General features: G+C 33.6%; 1 long non-coding RNA gene across 1 annotated transcript; it reads right to left on the bottom strand.

Annotated features, from left to right (window-relative positions):
- Nucleotides 1–14,580: 14,580 nt before the first annotated feature.
- On the bottom strand, nt 14,581–14,970 carry LOC110607027. Its single transcript, XR_002486608.2, has 2 exons — nt 14,844–14,970; nt 14,581–14,705 (listed from the first exon to the last, which is right to left on the bottom strand). It is a non-coding gene; the product is annotated as an uncharacterized LOC110607027 (long non-coding RNA).
- Nucleotides 14,971–18,383: the final 3,413 nt, after the last annotated feature.

Genomic DNA, 18,383 nt, shown 5'->3' with positions numbered 1-18,383 from the left:
ATGCTACTTTATATTTTACCTAATTTTTTGCTCAATTAAATTTTAATAATAATTGATAAAATACTTTGCAAAAAATGATAAAATTTATAAAAAATTTCAATCAATATTTCCTAGAAACTTTTCATTCCTCTCAAAGTAATAAGAAACGCTTGAAACAGACAAGTGAAAAAAAGGAAAAAAGTAAAAATAAATCCCATTTTCCATGGTAGGAACATGCTTATGCTCTCATAATTCTCCAGCCTCAGAAATAATCAATAGAAAATTAATAATGGCGAAATTACTACTACTAGCAGCTGAGACAACCATAGAAACTTCAATAAAATATAATGGCAAGCCACCCACATAGCTGTTTCATGAGTAGATCAATAAAACAAAGCACTACAAGGGAAAACAAAGGGATAATAACAACAGCAGTAGAGTCAACTGCACTACTCTCATGATATATTCATCTGGTTTTTTACTGTATGCAAGAAACGCATACCCGAAATCTCAATCAGATGTGTTTAGAACAAGAGGGCGGCTAATTTCTTCCATCTTTATATATACTTCCGTCTCCCATCTTCATCGCCTTCAAATTATTGCTGAAACTGAAGAGATATTACGTAGGAGAAGATAATTCACACAAGTAGAGATATTTGCATTTAAAATAATAATAATAATTAGAAGCATGAACTCAATCAGGTCGGCGCGTCTTTGGCGCCATCATGCCTATATATCTGGCCCATTTCAATGTCCCGCCGACCTCACTTGCTGGGGCTCGACCAGACCAGCCACTTCCTCCTCAGGTCGGCGCGTCAGCTCGAGCTCTTTCTACTCTTGCTACTCCAAACAGCGAAACCACTGGCGGTCCTACTAGTGATGCTTGATCAGTCGTTCTCTCGACGGTTAGACGGATTAATGCCGACCATGTCGACCCGGGTATCTCAGTTTACCTTGTCCTCGAGCTAGACGACATACAGAGTCCGAGTTCCTCCACCTTGATCTGCCGGGATATTTGATCCTCTCCTATTGTCTCCAAGTTGTCCCGATACTTGAGGGGCGCTGCCCCGTTGTCGCATTAGCAGCCTCAGTCAATGGATGGTGTTTTGTAGTTAGAGGGCAATGTTTGGGAGGTCCTGGTTGGACAAGGTAGCTCCGGACACATTCCCTACTAGGCTTGACGAGGGATTGAAAAGAATGGGTGGTCGGTTGTTTGGAGTTGTGGGATTGGAAAAAGAGAATTGTTGCCTCTCTTGGGCAGAACTCAGGTCATCGGAAGTGTTAACGGTGTTGTTTTCATTATGGTTAGTCATCATGGATCTCGGTAGGTTTTGTAAGAGTGGAACTCCGGATGGAAAAATCTCTCTCGGTTCCCACAGACGGCGCCAATTGATAACTTGAGATCCAGAAAAATAGGGTTTTACAGGGGTTTTGTAAGCTTAGATGGAGAGGAAGGTTTTCCTCCCCCTTTATTCCTTTGCCTGTCTCCCTCAATGACGTGTAACGGCCTCGCTGTTATTGGGACATCTGTCTCTGCCATGTTGATACGGACATACGTAGATATCAGATCACTGCCCCATGCGTAATGGTCTTTGATTCTCCCCGGGCACGCAAGCTGATGGACCCACCAGGCAGGCGGGCTGGCCGTCTTTTCTCCTTCAGGCTGGGCCGAGAGATGAGATTAAAGTTGAGCCCAGAGAGAATCTGATTGCTGGGTCGAAAAGTCTGGGCCGGCCTGATTGAGAAGTCTGGATAGAGCCCGGTCTTGAGGCTGAGCGGGCTGGACCTGTCTCATATACGGGAGACTTGAGGGCCTCTAAGTAATAGGCTGCTATTATGAGTCTGACCCCAGACCGGGTTGGAGAAATCCAGCGGTCATCAAAATTGAAAACAAATAGATTTCAATTATAAAATTAAGTTGTAAAAAAATTATATAAAATTTAATTGAATTCTTTACTTTAAGTTATATTAAATTAAACAGAATTCAATTAAATTTTATAAAATTTTTATCATGAAATTGAAGAAAAAATTATGGTGGACGTGTAGTTTTTAGATTTGGAGATTAGAGACTGGGATTGGATTGAATTTGGTTTTAATCTTTTAGTTTGATTTGGGTGAATAATGGGTTGGCCTCGTAGATTTAAAAGACAAGTCTAATTACTTTTCAATTTTTTTAATACAAGTAAATTTAATAAATTAAAAATTAAACTTTTTGAATCGAAACAGATTGAGTGAATTGAAAAATTAAATTTATTGGTAAATTTATTTTTCATTTAGTATTCTTACATTTATTTTAGTCTATGTTAATATATCAATTTAACTTTCATTTTAATTTACTTTATTATCTATTAAAAATTTGATGATTAATAATTGTATTAAATTAACAATTGCAGGATAAAAATGGTATAATAATATGGAAGATCATATAAATTAATTAGAATGATAATATGAAATAAATAAATAAAATCTCAAGACTAGAGTTTAATGCAAAATTCCATATCGACCATAAATCAGGAATATAAGGAGTTTAATTTTAATTCGTCATGTTGGACTCGTCGGTTTAGTCCAAGAAAGCAAGAGGCATGTGGTCTTTCGCAGGGGGAAGGTGGGCGGTTAAAAGAGTTCCTTGTGGAAGGAAGCAACCAACCAAAAGGTATATGACGTCACAGGGATATGAGGTGTGTAATTGACCATATTCTTGCCCGCACTCCGTATAGCTCCCGTTTATTCCAGTAGCAGGTTCAATTTTAATTTTTTATTTATTTTGAGTTGATTAAATTTTTAATTTTAAAAATTTTAATTATTTTATTTTAATTTAATTTTAATTTAAAAAAATTTTAATTTTTTATTTATTTTGAGTTGATTAAATTTTTAATTTTAAAAATTTTAGTTATTTTAATTTAATTTAATTTTAGTTAGAAGTAAAAACGAATCAAGTTGATTAAATTTTTAATTTTAAAATTTTAATTATTTTAATTTAATTTAATTTTAATTAAAAAAAAATGAAAACGAATAGAAATATATTTTTAATCAAAACTTAGTTGCTACGCACTGAAGGAAGCTTCTTAGGAACTCTCTGGAAGTAAACGTCAAACCCATCATTATATATTTTGTTTTGCCTGTTGGCTAAACATTTATAAGTAAAATTTTTAATTTTAAATAAAAAAATTTAAATTTCAAATTTACTGTAATTATAATAAATTTTTAAATTAATTTTAATTAAATTTAAATTTAATTACATAATATGTAACATATTATTATTTTTATTATATAAATATTTTTTTAATTTAAATTAAATTTTAATAAAAATTCTAAACTCTTAATTATTAAAATTTTTAAATTATATAATTAAAATTTTTTATTTTTTATTTTAAAATTTTAAGTAATTAAAAATTTAAGTAATTAGAAATTTAAGGTGTTAAATAAAATTTCATTTAAGTTAATTACATTGTTTGTAAAAATAATCATACCTGAAATGTAATTTAAATTAATTTAAAAAATTACTATGATTATAATAAATTTAAAATTTAGTATTTTTTTATCCAAAATTAAAAGTTTTATTTATATATTTAAAAAACTTAAAATTATAATTTTTTTGAGTTTATAGACATTTTATTTTTAGAAATAAGTTATGTATTTTTTTCAATGACTAAATAGTTATTATTATTATTATTTTTAATTCAATTTCTATATTTTTACTTAAAATAAGTCTTAATTTAATATAATATTTTTTAATAATAAATATTTTTATAATTTTAAAAATTATTTATTATTTTTATGTATTTTTTTAATATGTTAATTAAAATACTAAATTTTTAATATTTAAATTATAAAAATAATATTTTATTATTAAAAATAATATAATATTAAATTACAATTTATTTACCAATTAAATAAAAATATAAAAATTTAATTAACAAATAAAATTTGACTTATTTAACTCTTGAACAAAATAGATGGTTTTAATTTTATATATTTTCATTATTTTTTGAAAATAGTTATATATTGTTTTTATATTTTTCATTTTTAATAATACATTTTAATTTTTTTACATTTTAAATAGTTAAATAGTTTGATGTCCCTTATTATATTTTTCAAAATCTTTAATCCTTCGTGATTTATTTTGTAAATAAAAAAATAAATAAATTATTATAAGATCATGTCTAACTTTATTTTCTTTAAACATAAAAATTTTATAAATTGAAAAGAAATAAATTCTTTCATTTTAAATAAAAAATAATATAAAAAAATAAATAAAATTAAATTTTAGTGAAATCATTTATTCCAAATAAAAAATAAAAAAAATTGTGGCTTAATATTATAAAATAAAAATTTAATTTCTACTTGTATATATATAGACACTAAATATAGACATATATCGACAATATATATTATTTAAAATATTTTTAATACTATTTCAAAAAAAGTAATTTTTAATATTAATTTATTTTAAATTTAAAAGATTTACTCAAAATTTATTTCTTTAATTATAAGCATTAATTAGTTAGGTATATCAGTTATATTTTTTTAAACAACTCTAAAAAGATCGTGTAGATTAATATTATCATACAATTTTTTAGTTTCAGATTTCTTTTATATCTATATACAATTTTCTGCTAGTATTTCAAATATTTTTGGATAACTGCTCCCAGAACAAGCTATCCAGTCTCGGGTCCATATAGTTTTTAAATCATTCTTTAGCCTTCTTGCATTTCAATGTGAACCCCGCCATCTGAATGGCTCTACTGTCACTGACTCCCAACTCATCTGTTATCATCTTCACCGTCTTGAGATACTCAAACGGGTCATCACCTGTCTTGAACTTGGGAGCATCCAACTTCAGGTAGTCCATCATTTTCACCTTACTTGCATCAGATGGGTTAGGTCAAGATGATTGGGTTTCAGGAACCCCTGGTTCTACTGGGGGAGGAGGAGATGGTGCAGCATTCCCTAGGTTAGGGTTTGTTGGATTCTGGTAGAAAAGTGGAGGTGAAAACATCGGGTAGGGTGGATATGGTGGGTAAAAGGGAGGATAAGGCATGAACCAGGGATATGGGTTATAATTGGAAAAATTCGATGTGCCTCCCATCGGATACCCTGGTCCCTGCGGGTAGGGTTGGTACTGTGGTGGGTATGCAAAACTCGAGGCCTGAGCGCCTCCTTGTGATTCTCCCATACCTTCCTCTGACATGCTCACACCCAAACTGTCATCCCTCCGCTGATCATCTTCTACCGATTCCTTCACATCGGTTGACATCCTACCCGGATCTGTTCTCCTCCGGTTTACATCAAAAGACCTTCTAGGGTCCCTTGATATCTCTCCTCTGCTTGTTCTACTAGACCTTGCTCTCGGCAGAGCATGGGTAGGGCATCCATGCCCTGATTCTTAGGTGGAAATCTAGTCAATCTTGCAGATCGATGAGTGCCTCGCATTCTGTTTTTCTGAAAACACAACATACATCACATAAACATTAGCATCATCTGGTTTATGTGGATACACATGGACTCACATCACATACATAACATATCATTAATGCTCATGCATATTATCATGGCATTTCACATCATCATCAAGACAGGACTTTATATCCTATCCTGGTGGACATGATTTTTCCTATTGTGCTTGCCCTTCTATCACATCTATGAGCCCGACAATCTAGGTCCGACCATATGAACCTAGGGCTCTGATACCACTCTGTAACGACCCGAAAACCGGACCGCTACCGACGCTAGAATTCAGGTCGACTTAAGGTCGCTGAAACCCGTAGCAAGCCTACTATACATCCTGTGCACCTGATAAAATCCCATACATGATCATACATTTCCATAAAAAAATTTAAAACATTTCATTTATCAAGCTCCACCTGTGCATGCCTCATAACTGTATACATAAAACCCACACTAGAGCCCTCATCAAATGCTCTAGTATGGTCAGCATCACATGCATTAAGCTTGGTTCAACATATCTCATCATTTAAAATCTTTACATAAACATCATGTAATAAGGATTTATCAAACATACAATAGGGCAAGGCATAATCTAAACCATTACATAATACATGTCCACTGCTAACTATTACATAGACTTATATATCTTTGTCGACTCTCCCGGGCTACCTGTGCTCCTGCAAACCTGGGGGTTAGGGGAAAGGGGTAAGCTACAAGAGCCTAGTGAGCAGAACCATAAAAACAGTTAAACAATTAAGCCAATGCTCATATGGAATGCATCACAACACAAACATATCACATCAAGATAGACTTGTCACCAGGAACCCTCTACATAATCCAATGTGCCCGGCCCACTACGGGAGCTCCTCAGGACTTTCGCTTAAACATAACATAACATATCCAACTGTGCCAGGGGCGTAGAATGGGTCTCGACCTGGACTTTCTCTTATATCGTGCCAGGGGCGTAGAATGGGCCTTGATCTGGACTTCCGTATCATATCATATCATATCATATCATATCGAGGGCTAGTGGGTCATCCAATATCCATCCACATCAACAGTAAATTATGCAATGCATCATATTCGTGAATTCTAATGCAAACATCCTATAAACATGGCATTCGTGATGCATGGACATGTTCAAAAGTTTGATTTCTTAAAAACAGTAAATTAGTTTAGTTCTACTCACCTCTGGCTGACGCTCGACTGACAAAGACGCGGCTGGCTCACTGAAGGCCTCTACGGTCTCCCTGGTCCGGTCCTACACAGGTGGACTCAAATGAGGGACCAAACACAACTCTAACAAGACTCAAAGAAACTCCCCAAAAACCCCATAAAACATCATAAAACATGCATAAGAAACAAGTAAGGAAAGGCTGGACAGGAGACTTTCGGCGGCAGGTTTGGCGACTGAAGTCCCTTCCAGATCCGAAAGTCATGCACTTTCGGAAGCAGGTTCGGCGGCCGAAAGTCCTCCACAGATCCGAAAGTCAAGCACTTTCAGGGGCAGGTTCGGCGGTCGAACCCTTCATAGATCCAAAATTCCAAGCCTTCGGGGGCATGTTAGGCGGCCAAAAGGCTGCCTCTTATACAGGTTCGGCGGCCGAACCTGGTCTCCCCCCGAATGGCAGACCCGAATCTGCCCTATACATTCCAATCCCCAAACTCTCAAATCCTCACACCCACCATCTCAAAACATGCATACTCACTCCCACAAGCATATGGGGTATAAAAACTAACCTAAACCCCAGCAAACAACCATAAAACAACATTAAAGCATACATTCATCATCCAAACTAACACAAACCCTAACATTTAGATCTAACCAATCATGCATCATCCACCCTTTCACCCTTCATAAAACTTATTTAAAAACATAAGAAAAGAAGGATTTAAACTTACCTCTTGGAGATCTAATGATGACAACAACCCCAAAAGTGGAGATGAGTCAAATGGTCTCCAAGGCTTCAAAGCTCGATTTTTAAGCTTAGATCTTCAAAGATAAGAGAAAACTTGTGAAAACTTTGAAAGATTTGAGGTAAAAACATAAAATCAACAAAGGGAGGGCAAGAACTCACCTTTACCCGAAAATGGGGAGGAAAACTCGCCCATTTTCGGACTAGGGGCCTTTTATAGGTGGCTGGCCATACCACTTTCGGAGGCCGAAAAGTTCCCGCAGCAGCACCATGTTCGGCGGCCGAACATGAGGTTCAGCGGCCGAACCTGGGCTTTTCTCCAAAACCGTTTTCTTTTCTTTTAACATTTTTAACTCAAAACCAACATTTAAATCTTAAAATTCATTTTATAAAAACTTATTTTACCCTTCTAGAGGTTCTGGTATCTGAGATTCCGGATTCTAACGAAGATTCCGTCGGAAGGTTAGAATTCCGACACCGGAACCTAGCCGGGTATTATACGTACATACGAACCTGAGTGTCTCTATGTGATACGGATCCAATAGGGCAAATTTCTAACAATGGTGTGGAGCAAACTTATGTCATTCAAATGTATCTAAAAGGTGTTCAAAATCATATTTATATGATCCATATATATTTGGGGCGTGCTTCAACTCATATGGGACAGATTTGGTGCAACACATGCAATCATAGGCTTAGGGAGCCTAATCAAACCTATGGGCTAAAACTACATAAAGGGAAGCCTAAAGTGAAGATCAAATAAGGCTTTTGTGAAGATTCAGCTTTGTTATGATGGGCTTGCTATATTTTTATTATTTAACACTTGTTTTATTTTAGCTTTGTTTGGGCTTGTATTCTGGCCATATTTTATCTTTTAAGTTTTAGAGTGTTGGGCCATGTTTTGGGCTTATGTTTTAATACTTATGTGTTATTTTAGTGTGTGATTGGGTTTGGGCCTTATGTGTTTAAGTCAGGCCCAAGAAGAGTGTCTTAGGGTTTTATTTGTTTTTCTCCTTACTATATAAGGATAACAAACAATTGTAAGAGGCAGCTTTTAATCAAAAATTTCAGAATTCCTTTCATGCCTTTGGCGTGTTTTGCTTTGAGTGAGAGTGAGGATTTGCTTTCATCAATTGCACCAGGAATCTTGGCTAACTTATCAACTATTCGTTGTGGCGTTTGTCGGATTCTCATCTAAATCCTTCGATCATTGGTGTTTCAGCTTCTCTAAGTTTGGGGTGCCATAGGGGGTGGGTTTATCAGATCTTTGGATTTCGTATCTACTTGTGCGTGTGGGTTTGAGGCTTGTGCCATAGGGTTCCGCGTCAGTTGGTATCAGAGCCAAAGTGAGGTAAATTCTTATTTATCTTAGGATCTAGGGTTTTTGAGTTTTCCTTATCTTTCTTGTTGATTTCGGTGAAAGCTTCTGTATCCATGGCTGCACCTTCTTGATTATTAATCTAAAAAAAAAAAAATTCGAAATCCAAAAAAAAAAAAAAAAAAATCGCCTTTGCCTTATTTACCTTGATCTGGCCGAAATTGTGATATGCTTCCTTTTTCGTCCATATTGCCTTACCTATCTCAATTGATTGCAGTAATTTATGGGAATCAATTTTGAATTTTGAATTGGGTTGAATCCAGATTATGAGATAAAAGAAATTCTGCCTATTGCCTAAAGTGCACATTTAAGGCAATTGCATCTACATTGATTTGATGTCAAATCTTTCTTTTAACACAAGAATTTTCGTCCATGTCTCTGATCTGAGAGAAATTTACATTTTCTTTTTTCTGATTCTTTTTGCAGTGTTTTGATACTTTCCTTTTTGGGTAGATTTAATTAGATCCATATTTAATTTGCTTTTAAAGCGAATTAAATTCAAACTTTTGTCCAGGTTCGTTTTTATTTGAATTCAAAGTTTCTTTTTTGGTTTAAGCTTGCTTTTGCTTCCTTGACATTGCTGGAGTATTGTTTGCTTGGGTCTATACTCTAGGTGATATTTTTCAAGTAGCACAAAGCCTAGTTCGTGTGTTACTTTCCAAATTGTCAGTGTCTTCTTTCTAGTTTTTGCGCGCTTTCTTCTTTCTTTAGGTTTTCTTCTTTGTTTCATTAAACGCACCTTGTGGTTAGTTGGTTGACCTTAGTTTCTGAAGTGCAATTGAAGAATCAGCAAAAGAATGGTAAGAGTGCAAACACTTGAGTACTTTCTTTTTTAACACAATATTTGCTAGTTCTTTTTGTTCTTTGTTGATTTAAGGTAGGATGAGTAAAGACAAGAATCTGGTGGATCGTACTAATGGAAGTGAATCGAATGTGCGTAACGATTATAAGCTCTTTAAGAAGTCAGTCAGTGGTGAGTTACAAAGGCTCAATAAGACTCTTGAGAGGTTGACTGAAACTATGGAGAGTTTGAATGTCTCACAAGCTTCCACTTCTACAAGAATACCTCAAAGGACTCTTAATTGCAATAATGACTGTGATGATTCGGATGTGTTGGTTAATAATGTGTTGCTTGCTGCACATTGTGAGATGCTTGTTGCTAGGCGTGCTATGAATATGCAGGTTAAGGAAGAAAGCCTAGAACAACGGGAAGACATATTTCACACTAGGTGTTTGGTTAATGGAAAAGTGTGTACTCTCATTATTGATGGAGGTAGTTGCACAAATGTGGCTAGTGTGTATATGGTGGAGAAATTGGGCTTGACTTCTATTAAACACCCTAAGCCCTACAGATTGCAATGGTTGAATGATTGTGGTGAGGTTAGGGTTACACGCCAGGTGGTTATACCATTTTCTATTGGTAGGTATAAGGATGAGATATTGTGTGATGTGGTACCCATGCAGGCAAGCCATATGTTGTTGGGTAGGCCGTGGCAACATGATAGAAAGGCGCAACATGATAGGTTCAAGAACAAGTACTCCTTCACTCATGAAGGACAGAAGGTTATACTCGCTCCTTTATCACCTCAAGAGGTATATGTTGATCAAATAAAGATGCTGGAGAGGGAGAGGGAGGCTTCGGCCTTGGCCACAAAGGGGAGTGAGAACTTGAATTCTGCGGAAAAGATGAGAGAAAAGAGTGAGTTTGAGGGTAAAGAGGCTGGAAAAGAATCAAGACTAGTTCAAGGAGGGAAGGTGGAGAAAGAAAAGAAGAAAGAAGAGGCTAAAGTTCCAATCTCAACTTCCATAGAGATTGAAATTGAAGAGGAAGATGTAATGCATGAATCTAATGTAGTTTTTGTTGAGAATTCCATCAATGAGCTTATAGAAGAACTTGTGAATGATGAGGGACATGGGGAGCACGTGATTAATGAGGTGGAGGAGGCGAATGAGACTGTTTTGAAAGTTGTAGAGGAGAATGGGTCATATCCACAGGATCTTTCTATGACTAATATTTTTATGCCTAGTTCATTTGTTCTTGATGTGCAGGTTGTTGATGAAAACATCCATGACGAAAGTTTTATCATATTTCCACCTATTCAAAAGGAAGTCTTCGAAGATACATGGGTTCCTAAAGCTTCCCTTTTTGACATAAATATCAGCAAGATTCGAGGACGAATCTTTTCTAAAGAAGGAGAGAATGATACGGATCCAATAGGGCAAATTTCTAACAATGGTGTGGAGCAAACTTATGTCATTCAAATGTATCTAAAAGGTGTTCAAAATCATATTTATATGATCCATATATATTTGGGGCGTGCTTCAACTCATATGGGACAGATTTGGTGCAACACATGCAATCATAGGCTTAGGGAGCCTAATCAAACCTATGGGCTAAAACTACATAAAGGGAAGCCTAAAGTGAAGATCAAATAAGGCTTTTGTGAAGATTCAGCTTTGTTATGATGGGCTTGCTATATTTTTATTATTTAACACTTGTTTTATTTTAGCTTTGTTTGGGCTTGTATTCTGGCCATATTTTATCTTTTAAGTTTTAGAGTGTTGGGCCATGTTTTGGGCTTATGTTTTAATACTTATGTGTTATTTTAGTGTGTGATTGGGTTTGGGCCTTATGTGTTTAAGTCAGGCCCAAGAAGAGTGTCTTAGGGTTTTATTTGTTTTTCTCCTTACTATATAAGGATAACAAACAATTGTAAGAGGCAGCTTTTAATCAAAAATTTCAGAATTCCTTTCATGCCTTTGGCGTGTTTTGCTTTGAGTGAGAGTGAGGATTTGCTTTCATCAATTGCACCAGGAATCTTGGCTAACTTATCAACTATTCGTTGTGGCGTTTGTCGGATTCTCATCTAAATCCTTCGATCATTGGTGTTTCAGCTTCTCTAAGTTTGGGGTGCCATAGGGGGTGGGTTTATCAGATCTTTGGATTTCGTATCTACTTGTGCGTGTGGGTTTGAGGCTTGTGCCATAGGGTTCCGCGTCACTATGGACCTGAGTGATAGAGACAGGTAGCGCTGTAGCAGAATAGCGATTATGCGTCACTAGAGAGTAAAAGGAAAAAGAATAAAGTGGAGAGACATGATCATTTCTGACTAAACTCATTCACACGCTGTAAATTTTATTTTCTGTATTTCTCAATACCAGTTATAATTTTGTGCTAGTATTTCTCCCTTTTTCAAATATTTTTGGATAACTTTGTCGCTTTCTCTTTATTTGCTTTTTTTTTATTTAATTTAAATTTTTACACTTTTATTCAAAAGTGAAATAAGTTTAATAATAATAATTATTATTATTATTATTATAAAGTTGCCATGGATAAGATTTTTTTACAATAAAAAAGTGTATATATTTTTAACTTATAATTTAGGAATTGAAAACAATTTATAAAAAATATAAATATTATAATAAGTAGAGATTAATTTGTAAAATTATAAGAATTATTTTTTAAAAATTATCATATTTAAAGATAATTTAATTTAAATATAATTTTTTACTTATAAAAATTTAATAAATTTATATATTGTTGATGTTTTAAAAAAAATTATAAAAGAATAAATATTATATTATTCACTTTTAAAATATCTATTATTAATGAAATTATAATAATTTTAATGTTAAAAATTAAAATTTTATTTTATTTAAAATTAAAATGAATGACAGAATGAAAAACCTACATTTTGAATTATTTTCTTTATATTTTTTAAAAATCAAATGATATAAAAAATAATAAAGAATTATTTTAAAAATCAAAAGAATAAAAATTAAATTTACTTAATTTTAGAAAAGTAATAAAAAAATCGTAAAAATTATTACTTTTACAATTATGTCTGCCTGCAGTGATAAATGGCTGTTAAATTTAACAGCAATCAATAAAGGCTGTAAAATTTATTCAAATTTTATTTTTAATTTACTTTATTATCTATTAAAAGTTTGATGATTAATTATTTAATTAATTTAAAAATTAAATTAATATTTAATTATAATATGATAAAATGGTATGATAAGATGGGAGACAATATAAATTAAATAGAATGATAATATAAAATAAACAAATAAAATTTTAGGATTAGAGTTTAATGTCAAATCCCATATCGATTATAAATAAAAAATATTGAGAGTTTAAAGTTAATTTGAATCCAAAATGGAAATGGGAGTCTTTAGTTGGGGGGAAGGCGGAGGAAAAAACATACATGAAGAAAAATCCAAAGTGAGTGACACGTCAGAAAAACGCCCCCTAATATTCCTATTTCATATGAATTCATTCTAATAGACAAGAACAAAACAAAATACATACATTACGTCAGCACTTTCATGTTAATTTTCACTTCCTTTCCTATAAATGCCCCCTAATATTCCTATTTCATATGAATTCATTCTAATAGACAAGCCCTATTTCTATTTAAAGTTCCCTTCCCCCTCTCTCTCTCTACTGTAGGACCTCTCTCCAACTCACTTTCTGCAAATGACAAAAAATCTCTGGAATTTTGTAAAGATCAAATTCTCTTTTATTCTTTTATTTTCTTTTGTATTCTTTTTTGATATTAATTATATTTTAGTTGTTTTTAATGCAGGCTCGCAGGCTTCGGTGGGACATAATTCTGTGTATTATTGCCGTTGGAGCTGAGGCCATATCAGCAGCACTTGAGCAGACCTCTCCACATAAGGTGAAAGCTGCAAGATATGGAGTGATTATGGCCATTGTTTCTGTCCTCCTAACATTTGCAGACCTTGCTTGCAAGAAGTATATGCTCATACGAGACAAAAATACAAGGCCAAATAATAATCATCATAAGTTAAGGTGGGAGTTTGCAGATTCTTTTGGTTTTATAACTTCTATATTAACTCTCATTTCTTCTTGCCTCCATTACAACTTTCTGAGTAATGGCAAGCAACAGCCAATACAGTTCTCAATGATACCTCTTGCCTTCTCTGTTTGTGTGTTCTGCTCCAGAGTTCTTCGACAACCCAGCCATAAGCATAAACCTATTTTTGTCTTCAACTGCAAGCTTTTGGGTCTCATAAATCTAGATATAGAATCTGGCGGGATATTATTTGACAATGATGAACCTACGCAATTTGCTTGCCCAGTGTGCCAGATAGAACAGACACATCCACAAGGTGTTTAGTCTGTTCCTCGGTGTTTTTTTGTCTATCAAATAACTTTCCATGATAAAGTTTATACATATTGTATAAATCATGATTTATTTGTTCCATTAATGATAGTAAAAGATGACTAGAGAGCGGTGGTTTGCTTTTAGAATGTTGTGTCAGTCAAAATTTCCCTTGGTGCAGGACTCCTCCTGGAAGCTAGATGGGCTGAATTCGTTCCCCTGTATATTAATATTAATGACAAGTAATTTTCATGGGCGTATTGTATGCTACTTTATATTTTACCTAATTTTTTCTCAATTAAATTTTAATAATAATTGGTAAAATACTTTGTAAAAAATGATAAAATTTATAAAAAATTTGGATCAATATTTCCTAGAAACTTTCATTCCTCTCAAAGTAATAAGAAACGCTTGAAACAGACAAGTGAAAAAAAGGAAAAAAATAAAAATAAATCCCATTTTCCATGGTAGGAACATGCTTATGCTCTCATAATTCTCCAGCCTCAGAAATAATCAATAGAAAATTAATAATGGCGAAATTACTACTACTAGCAGTAGAGTCAGCTGAGACAACCATAGAAACTTCAATAAAATATAATGGCAAGCCACCCACATAGCTGTTTCATGGGTAGATCAATAAAACAAAGCACTACAAGGGAAAACAAAGGGATAATAACAACAGCAGTAGAGTCAACTGCACTACTCTCATGATATATTCATCTGGTTTTTAACTGTATGCAAGAAACGCATACCCGAAATCTCAATCAGATGTATTAATTAGAACAAGAGGGCGGCTAATTTCTTCCATCTTTATTTATACTTCCGTCTCCCATCTTCATCGCCTTCAAATTATTGCTGAAACTGAAGAGATATTACGTAGGAGAAGATAATTCACACAAGTAGAGATATAAATACACATTTCTTGCGTTGCTCAGAGCAGCCAAAGCTTACAGGAGATGAAGATCAACAAACAGGAGAACCTCAGAAACTCACCGTTTACACTTGATGACTTGAGAATCCAGGAAGAGCAGGCTGCTTTCATTCGCCTACGCGGCACCGCCCTGCGGGAAGCTTCTTCGAGCATACCACTCAACTTTTTCTTTAATCTAATTTATATATGGTCAAATTATTCTTCTTAATTATAGAGCTGCGGTAATTAATAAATTTTGAATTTTCAAAATTATTTTAAAGATCAATATGCAAGAACAAACAATTATTTACCAAAACAAAGTTCAAATGAATTTTTTATGCATATCAAATACATTAAGGATATTTACCAATAAATTTCATAAATTTCTTAACAAAAAATAACTTATATTGTTTTTTATGGAAAATATTTTTCAATAAAATAACTTATTTTTTATTATTTAATTTTAATTTAAAAATAAAATATAGTAAAATTTATAATAAAAATTACTTCCTCTTACCATTCCATTTTGGGTCTTTTAACTAACAGAAGCAGCCATTGGAACCTCTCCTAACCAGAAGTAGAACACTAAACCCCTACTGCAACAAAACATAACTTATTATTTTAATTTGTGAATATTTATGGTGTAGTGAGTAGAGTATCATGATAAGCAACGGTTATAAAAATTAAATAAATTAGAAAATTGAATGAAATAAGTAAAAAAATATGATTGAGTGCATAGTTGGAGTGAATAATTCTACATGGACAGAAAGTTACGTTGGACTATTTTGTTGAAAAGTATAATATGGCTGCCAATGGACTTGTCTCCCTTAGCCTCTGTACTTTTGTCTTTGAAGTTGAGTCCACTGTTGCTACAATTGGTTGTTTGTTTAGTTGATAATCCTGAAAAGTATGGGAAAAAAACACACTTTTACAACAATGTAATTTTTATTTAGACCTGATTTATCATGGATCTTATTTATTATGGATCTCAAACATAAACTCATAGGTTTTTTTTATATAAAAATTATTCACATATTTATATTTTGGATTATGATGAATCTGAGTTTAATTTTTTTTTTTAGAAATATTATTAAAATTAATAAATAATAATGATAAAAGATATGCAAGTACTTTCGTACAGCATTCCATATAACGAGAAAGAATTACATGAATGATATTAATGGCAAGGATAATAAAAAGATTAATTTAAAATTGACATTTTTACATTTATAGTGTAAACTTTTAATTTAAATTATAAAGCTCTACATTTTAAATTTATTATAAGTATAAAAACTTTTTAAATTAATTTTAATTAAATTTAAATTAATATACCTGATATATTACATGTTATTATTTTTATTACATAAGTAAGTTAATTAACGAACTTAAACTTTAATTAAAATTCAAAACTGTTAATTATATAAAATTTCTAAATTATATAATTGAAATATTTAATTCTCTATATTTAAATAAGAATTTTAGTTGGAAATCTTAAATAATTAAGGGTTTAAAATCGTAACTGATATTTAATTAAAGTTAATTAAATTGTAAAAATAATGAGGAGCTAATTTAAATTTTATTTAAATTAATTTAAAAAATTGTTATAATTATAATAAATTAAAAATTTGAGATTTTTTGATTCAAAATTAAAAATTTAGGCTCTTGGTCAATAATTACAAATAAATTTACCAATATCACTCAAACCATAAAAAAGTAATTATCAGGATAGAGAGTGATTGAGCGACTCATGGCACAGATGGGTTCCAGATTCAACTTGTCGCATGCCTTGCATGGTGTTCACCATTGTTTCCATCATCGTTTGCATGATCTTCTCAAGGTTCTGATTTGGATTTGAAGGTGCTGGTTGGGCTTGATTTCTTTGGTAACTTTGGTAATTCTGATCACTGTTGCTCTTTCCATAGTTGAAATTGGGGTGGTCCCTCCAACCGGGATTGTATGTATTGGAATAGAAATCATATCTAGGTTGGTTGCTGTACCTCCCAATTGCATTGGCTTGCTGATGGTCTTCTTGGAGTGTGGGACATTGATCAGTAGGGTGTCCCACATATGAACAAATCCCACATGGCCTAGGTGGCTGAATTGCTTGTATTTGTTGGACTTGGCCAAGGGCAATCTTTTCTACAAGAGAAGTTAGTTTTGCAATTTGAGATTCAACAGAGGATGTACTTACCTCATGGATTCCTCTTTGCGTTTGCCCCTCTTCTTCATATTGCTTGGATGAGGCTGCAAGACTGGATATTAGTTCCTTCATCTCCCTGGGTATCTTGTCTAGGATAGATCCTCCACAGGCTACATTTATGAGTTTCCTTTCGGATGGAATCAATCCTCCATAGAAGAACTGAATGAGGGCTTTGTCTGACATATCATGTTGTGGACAACCTGTACATAATCTTTCAAACCTTTCCCAATAATCATATAAGTCCTCAGTTGGTCTTTGCTTTATGCTAGTGATTTCTCTTATTATGCCAATTGATTTAGATGGTGGGAAGTATTTGTCTAAAAAGGCTTGGACCATATCATCCTAAGAAGTTATAGATCCAGGTGGCAAATAAAATAACCAATCCTTAGCATGGTCATCTAATGAAAAAGGGAAGGCTCTTAGTTTAACATGATCTTCAGAGATCCCTTGCGGTCTCATGGATGAGCAAATAATTTTAAATTCTTTTAAGTGCTTATGTGGATTTTCATTTTGCAAACCTCTAAATTTAGGGAGATGATGAATCAAACCTGATTTCAGTTCAAAGGGAACTGTAAGAGGTGGATAGGTGATGCATAGTGGAGCATAATCACCTATAGGGGTTGCTAACTCCCTCATGGTTCTTTCCCTTTGTGCTTGTGGCCTATTTACTGGATTTTCTTGAACTATATGGCCTTGGACAGCATGTCCATCATGGGCAGCAGCTGGTGCTTGAGGTTTTGCCATTGGTGCAAGATCGGGTTGCTGGAGTGTAGGACTTTCGGCGGCCGAAGGTGGGTTGGTTTCGGCGGCCGAATGTTGGGCAGAAGGTTCTGCGGCTTGCTTTCCAAGTCTTCTGAGAGTGCGTTCAATTTCTGGATCAAAGGGCAGCATGTCCCTACTTTCAGATCTGGTCATGAAAGAAAATAAACAAGTAAAATCAACTCCCCGGCAACGGCGCCAATTTTTGACAGGAGCGGTTGTCGAAGCCGGTCAAAAATAACCTTATTGGTTACCTACAATTTACAACTGCAGATAGTGGTGAAGGATCGTATCCACAGAGAATTGATTACTTATTTATTTAACTCAATCAAGACCAAGAGAACTAATTGAAAGCGCAAGTGAAAGCAAGTGATCAAACAAAAATAGGAACAAGTGCAAGGAAAGTAAAAGGGGGGTTTTGAGATTAGATTTAATTAACAACTAATAAAAGCAATTAAAACAGTAAGTAATCAAAATAGAACAAGAAATCAATATGAGAAAAGTCTAGTTGAAGATATGGATCCACTTTAGTTGTTTGGGTTGATCATTGAAACATGGTTATCTTGATTGATTCAATAGGTTGGTTATGGGGGTGGAAGACGCTTCTCACCACCATGTCTTTCCTTATGAATAAACTGATTAGGGAACGTCCTCTAACCAATTA

Source organism: Manihot esculenta, chromosome 18 (genome assembly GCF_001659605.2).
Source record: "Manihot esculenta cultivar AM560-2 chromosome 18, M.esculenta_v8, whole genome shotgun sequence".
Classification (NCBI taxonomy): domain Eukaryota; kingdom Viridiplantae; phylum Streptophyta; class Magnoliopsida; order Malpighiales; family Euphorbiaceae; genus Manihot; species Manihot esculenta.
Note: the sequence above shows the minus strand (reverse complement) of the source record. Positions and strands in the feature narration are given on the sequence as shown.